This window comes from Adiantum capillus-veneris, unplaced genomic scaffold (assembly GCF_014529385.1).
Source record: "Adiantum capillus-veneris isolate H3 unplaced genomic scaffold, ASM1452938v2 Hic_scaffold_326, whole genome shotgun sequence".
Taxonomy (NCBI): domain Eukaryota; kingdom Viridiplantae; phylum Streptophyta; class Polypodiopsida; order Polypodiales; family Pteridaceae; genus Adiantum; species Adiantum capillus-veneris.
In genome coordinates, this window is record NW_028221437.1 from 59236 (window position 1) to 65292 (window position 6057).

The 6057-nt window shown below is 36.8% G+C and overlaps 1 non-coding gene across 1 annotated transcript; it reads left to right on the plus strand.

Annotated features, from left to right (window-relative positions):
* The first annotated feature begins 5608 nt into the window (after positions 1–5608).
* Positions 5609–5682, plus strand: TRNAP-GGG (transfer RNA proline (anticodon GGG)). The gene has a single exon. It is a non-coding gene; the product is annotated as a tRNA-Pro (tRNA).
* Positions 5683–6057: the final 375 nt, after the last annotated feature.

The following is a 6057-nucleotide window of genomic DNA, read 5'->3' on the forward strand; positions in this document are numbered from 1 at the left end:
TTCAGTATCCATATGAAAAAAAAATTACCATCGAACGATTTCGTGGACGTATCCATTTCGAATTTTTTGATAAATGTATTGCCTGCGAAGTACGCGTTCGCGTATGCCCGATCAATCTCCCAGTTGTCGATTGGATATTCCTGAAAGATGTGAAAAAGAAAAAATTGAAAAACTATAGCATTGATTTTGGAGTTTGCATATTCTGTGGGAACTGCGTTGAGTACTGCCCAACAAATTGTCTGTCGATGACCGAAGAGTATGAACTTTCCAGTTACAATCGTCATGAACTCAATTTTGATCAAACGGCTTTGGGGCGTTTACCTCCTCCCGCCTCTGAAGATGTTTCAATTCAATTAGTTTTGAATTCAAGAAATTCTTTTAGGAGATAAATCTTGAGAACAAGAAAACTTGGCACCCAAGTCATAATTTGCCACACAAATTACCTGCTCAAATAATTTTTTGGATAATCTGTCTGCTCAAAAACTGTCGAATAAAGATTAAAAATAAAAAAAAAAAAAGGAAAAATTAAGTATTCACTATGAAAAAATTCAGCTGAAACACTTAAGTAATTGTGTCTAACGAATATCTCAGAATTAATTCACGATTTTGTTTTAGCACCGGTAGAATTGGGTATCCTGCTGGGAAGTTTAGGCGCAGTATCACTTGTCAATACAGTTAATTCCGCTTTTTCTCCGGGGTCGGTTTTCACTTGTATATCTTTATTATACTTTGTTTCGAATGCAGATTTCGTAGCTGCTGCGCAGTTGCCAGTTTATGTAGGAGCCATAAATGTTTTAACCGTATTTGCCGTCACGATTACTGATGAACCGGCAGGTTCTGAGACTACTGCCCGTGGCATAGGCTATATCATTACTGCAGGGACTTGCACAATCCTTTTTTCAACATTATCTTTTGTGATTCACAATACTAAATGGTTTGACTTAAGTCTCATTCCTCAATCGGGAATTTCTACATCAGGCACACTCGGAAGTAATGTCCAACAACTTGGATATAAATTATTGGGAGAATTCGTAATACCATTCGAACTTCTCTCGATACTTCTCCTAGCTGCTTTAGTGGGAGCAATTAATCTAGCACGCAATGAAGATGCATTTATTGTCAATAAGAAATCAGCTGCTTCAGCACCCTACAAAAATTCTACATTTTTCTAACCGACGGAGAATTATTTAAATAGAAATTTATATCGAAGCCCCGGGAAAAAAAAAAAAAGATAGATTGACTCATCAAAATGTTCGAGGAGAAATTTAATAGATCACGTTTGAACAAGGACTAATTCTGAGTGCTTATCTTTTATGTGTAGGTTTTTTCGGTCTAATTACGAGTAGAAATATGGTTAGGGCACTGATGAGTCTAGAGCTAATCTTTAACGCGATTACTTTAAATTTCATTACACTTTCAAATCTTTTTGACAACCGAGAGACTGGGGAAATATTTACATTATTTGTAATAGCCGTTGCAGCTGCTGAAGCTGCTACCGGGTTAGCTATTGCCCTTTCTATACATCGAAACAGGAGATCTACTCGTATCGATCAATCGAATTTGTTAAAATGGTGATTGATTGATAGGTTATACAGTTTTAAACACCTAGTTGTTGAATTTTCCCTCGGCGGCAATATTTTCACCTCAACAAATTAGTTTGATACTTTCTTCCAATTATATCTGCTAACTAACACCTTTTTTAGTTTACCATAACTTCAATATATAGCTTATCCCCGAGTAGAAAAAAAAAAGAGAAATTTTTACAAAATAAAACTTAATTGGATAGATTTTGAAAGTGATGAAAAGAGCTTATCGGGAGTATTCGGCTATGGGGGGGGAAAATAGATTTTCTTTTTTTCAAGTAACTACTAGGAATTCACCATATTGATTTAAGAGGAGTAAACAGACTCAATGGCACATTCAGTGAAAATCTATGATACATGTATTGGTTGTACCCAGTGTGTAAGAGCATGCCCTACAGATGTGCTAGAAATGATACCGTGGGATGGATGCAAGGCAAATCAAATAGCTTCTGCTCCCAGAACAGAAGATTGTGTGGGATGTAAGAGATGTGAATCTGCCTGTCCAACAGATTTTCTGAGTGTACGTGTCTACTTGGGGGCTGAAACTACCCGTAGTATGGGTCTAGCTTATTAATAGGTAGGACTGAAAAGTTAATCCCTAAATCATTCATTTCAACTCATACCCAAAACTTCCGACTTCCAAAGTTGGGTATGAGTCATCTCATTTGGCTTACACAGTCTCTATTAAAAATTATTTCTTTTTTAATTCATGATTAGTAATGTACCTCGGTTAACGGTAATCGTTTCCCTCCCAATTTTTGCTGGTCTGATGATTCCAATCCTGCCTCGTAATGGAAACAGAGTCACTCGATGGTATACTCTGGGTATTTGCATATTGGAATTTTTACCAATTACTTACATATTTTATTGTCATTTTCGAATCGATTATCAGTCAATCCAGTTGTTGGAAACCTTTAACTGGATAAACAATATCCATCTTCACTGGTCATTAGGAATCGACGGGCTTTCCCTCGGTCTTGTCATATTGACGGGTTTTGCAACTACTCTGGCAACCTTATCGGCTTGGCCTATCACTCGTAATACACGGCTATTTTACTTTTTAATGCTGATTATGTATGGCGGCCAAATTGGATTATTTGTTTCCCGAGACATTTTGCTTTTTTTCTTTATGTGGGAAATAGAACTCATTCCAGTCTATTTACTACTATGTTTATGGGGCGGAAAAAGACGTTTATACTCAGCCACGAAATTTGTCCTATACACAGCTGGTGGCTCAATATTTTTATTGGTGGCGGCTTTGACTATGAGTTTTTATGGTAGCGAGGTTCCTTCTTTTAATATTCAGGATTTGATACATAAATCATATCCCCTTTCGTTAGAAGTACTAATCTACGTAGGTTTCTTGGTGGCTTATGCCGTGAAATTGCCTATCTTTCCCTTCCATACCTGGTTACCAGATACTCATGGGGAGGCACACTACAGCACATGTATGTTATTAGCCGGAGTGCTGTTAAAAATGGGTGGATACGGACTTATTCGAATTAATTTGGAATTATTAACTCATGCACATTTTTTACTTGGATCGTGGATGATGTTATTTGGAGCGATTCAAATTATATACGCCTCCTTAATTTCAATGAGTCAGCGCAATTTTAAAAGAAGAATAGCTTATTCTTCCATTTCTCATATGGGTTTTGTAACCATCGGAATCGGTTCTTTTACAGAGACAGGTATTAATGGAGCTATATTACAAATGATTTCCCACGGTTTGATTGGAGCTGCCTTATTTTTCCTCGCAGGTACCTGTTACGACAGAACTCGAACTTATCTACTAGATCAATTGGGAGGGGCTGCTATTTCAATGCCTAAATTATTTACCATGTTTAGCACCCTTTCGTTGGCTTCTCTTGCATTACCGGGAATGAGTGGTTTCGTGTCGGAATTGCTAGTTTTTTTGGGAGTTGTTACTTCTAATCAATATTCTTTTGCCTTTAAGGCGGGAATTACGGTGCTAGAGGGAATTGGTACGGTATTAACTCCCATCTACTTACTATCAATGTTACGCCAACTATTTTATGGTTACAGGTTTTTTGACAAATCAAATCCTTACTCAATTGATCCTGGTCCAAGAGAATTATTTATTCTAATTTGTTTTCTCCTACCAATACTAGGTATCGGTTTATACCCAAATTTGATTTTATCTATTGGGAGTACTGAAATCCCTTCCCTCCCACTTACATGACTCAACGTTCTGAGCTAAAAAATGAGTACCTAGAGAATTTAGTACAAACAAATAAGCTTATTTGTACACCACCTCTATGGCATAGAAGCATGGGATAAAGAAAAGAGTTTCTTGGAAGGCTAATATAATAGATTCATACTGTACACGAAATAGCTGCAATTTTGTAATTGTTTTTATCTGCAGGAAATGGAGAGGCAGAAACAGACATTTGGAAAATACATCTATTTACTAGCAAGTCTGTTCCTGTTTCTCCTTTTAGGTTTTTGGAGTTATTTTGCTACCCTGCTGCTCCCCCAATTTCTCAATGTAGTTAAAATTTTTGTCAATTAATTTTTTTTTTTTTCAAACCACTTTTTTTTTAATCTCCCCCTTCCTTTTTATTTTCCTTCAATTTGCCAAAATTAACCTTCTGGTCTTTACGCTAACCATCCGTAATTATGCAATCCAACTCCTAATAAATTGACTCCCAAGAAACAAATCCAAACTAAGAAAAATCCCATAGATGCTGTCGTGGCCGGTCCCTCCCCCATCTTTCTCTTATCCACCTTTGTATGAAGGTAAGTAGCATATACTAACCGAGTTACCAACGCCCAAGTCTCTTTTGGGTCCCAACTCCAGTAAGATCCCCGAGCTTCATTAGCCCACACTGCGCCAGAAAGTATACCAATAGTCAACAGAGAAAACCCCAAACTTATTGTTTGGCAAGCCCACTTATCCAAGCAATTAATCAATTGGCACTTCCGTGAGTTGGAGATGAGGAAGTAGGAATAGTTTTCTGCACCGGTTTGTTTCCACAGATTCTTACGAGGGTTCATCAAAAAAAAGAAAGATTGTTTTTCAAACTTGTGTTCCAAAGTTACACTACCTACCTTGCCGTAGAATAAACTTAATAAAGTTATTGCTAGCGAAGACCCACACAATGAGGTTATATAACTAATCAACATCGCACTTACATGCGTCATTAACCACTGAGACTGCGAAGCGGGTACTAACAACGTGGGGGAACGCATTTGCTGGGGAAGACTTGAAGTTGCGAAGGCGTGAATCAACATAGCACCAGGTGCGAGTACTGCATGCGATAAACCAATTTGGTCTCTAACTTCTAAAATTGAATATAATAAGGAGAAGCCCCACGATAGAAACATTAGCGACTCGTACAGATTACCTAGCGGTAAGTGCCTGGTTTGGAGGTAGCGAGTAATCAGAAATCCTGTAGTACAGAAAAAAGCAATTGTCATGCTATTTTTGCTGAAATGATCAATTTTATCAACTTTGTAAAATAAATTGATGAGGTTCAACAAAGTTACGAAAAAAAACATCACAAACGAAATATTAACAAATATGTACTCTATGCCTGTATATGTCGTAATTGAGGGAGACCAGTAATTTATTCTTTTAATTTATTACGAATTAATCACTTTAGAGTGGATTATCACCAATAAAGTCGGTGACTTTATTTTCTAAGTAATCAAGGTAGTTTACAATTTGTCTTTTTTTTTTTTATTTCACTATTTCACGTGCCGCTACTCGGATTCGAACCGAGATGCTTTGGCACTGCTTCCTAAGAGCAGCGTGTCTACCTATTTCACCATAGCGGCTTATCAAAATAGAAACAAATACATACTTAATTGTATATTGGTTCGGACCGATAAGTCAACTGTTACATAGTTTGATAAGATGTAACAGAAGTTTTGAAATGCATATAGGTTAAGAAATAAGAAGATTAATCACTTATTTAGTTAGTTCATTTATTAAAAATAAAAAACATCTTAATCTAAACCAGATGGGTAGATATAATCGTGTATATAGATAGATAGATATACGGAATATGGCGCAGTTTGGTAGCGCGCCATCTTGGGGTGATGGAGGTCACAGGTTCAAATCCTGCTATTCCGAACGTAGACGAGCCCTTTCTATCTATAGAAATGTCGTAACATCGTGCATGTTATAACACTGCACAGAGACCCACACTACGGCTTAGTTTAAAGCGAGTGTTACGTGGCTTATGTGTTTGTACATAAATAGGTTAAATTAAACTAACGAGGGAAAATCTTAAAAAAGGAAGGAGTTATAACCCCCCCCCTTCTTTTTTTTTCCTTGATTTATTTCTTTCTATTTTCTAAATTTGTGGTATGGAAGTCTAAGAAATTCCCTGTATCTTGCGCTCTCACAATATGCTTTAAGATCGGTCAAATTCTTACATTGACGTGAAATAACATTTAAATACTTATTTGGGATATATCTTTGTTCTAATAGGGAGGTCATTTCATC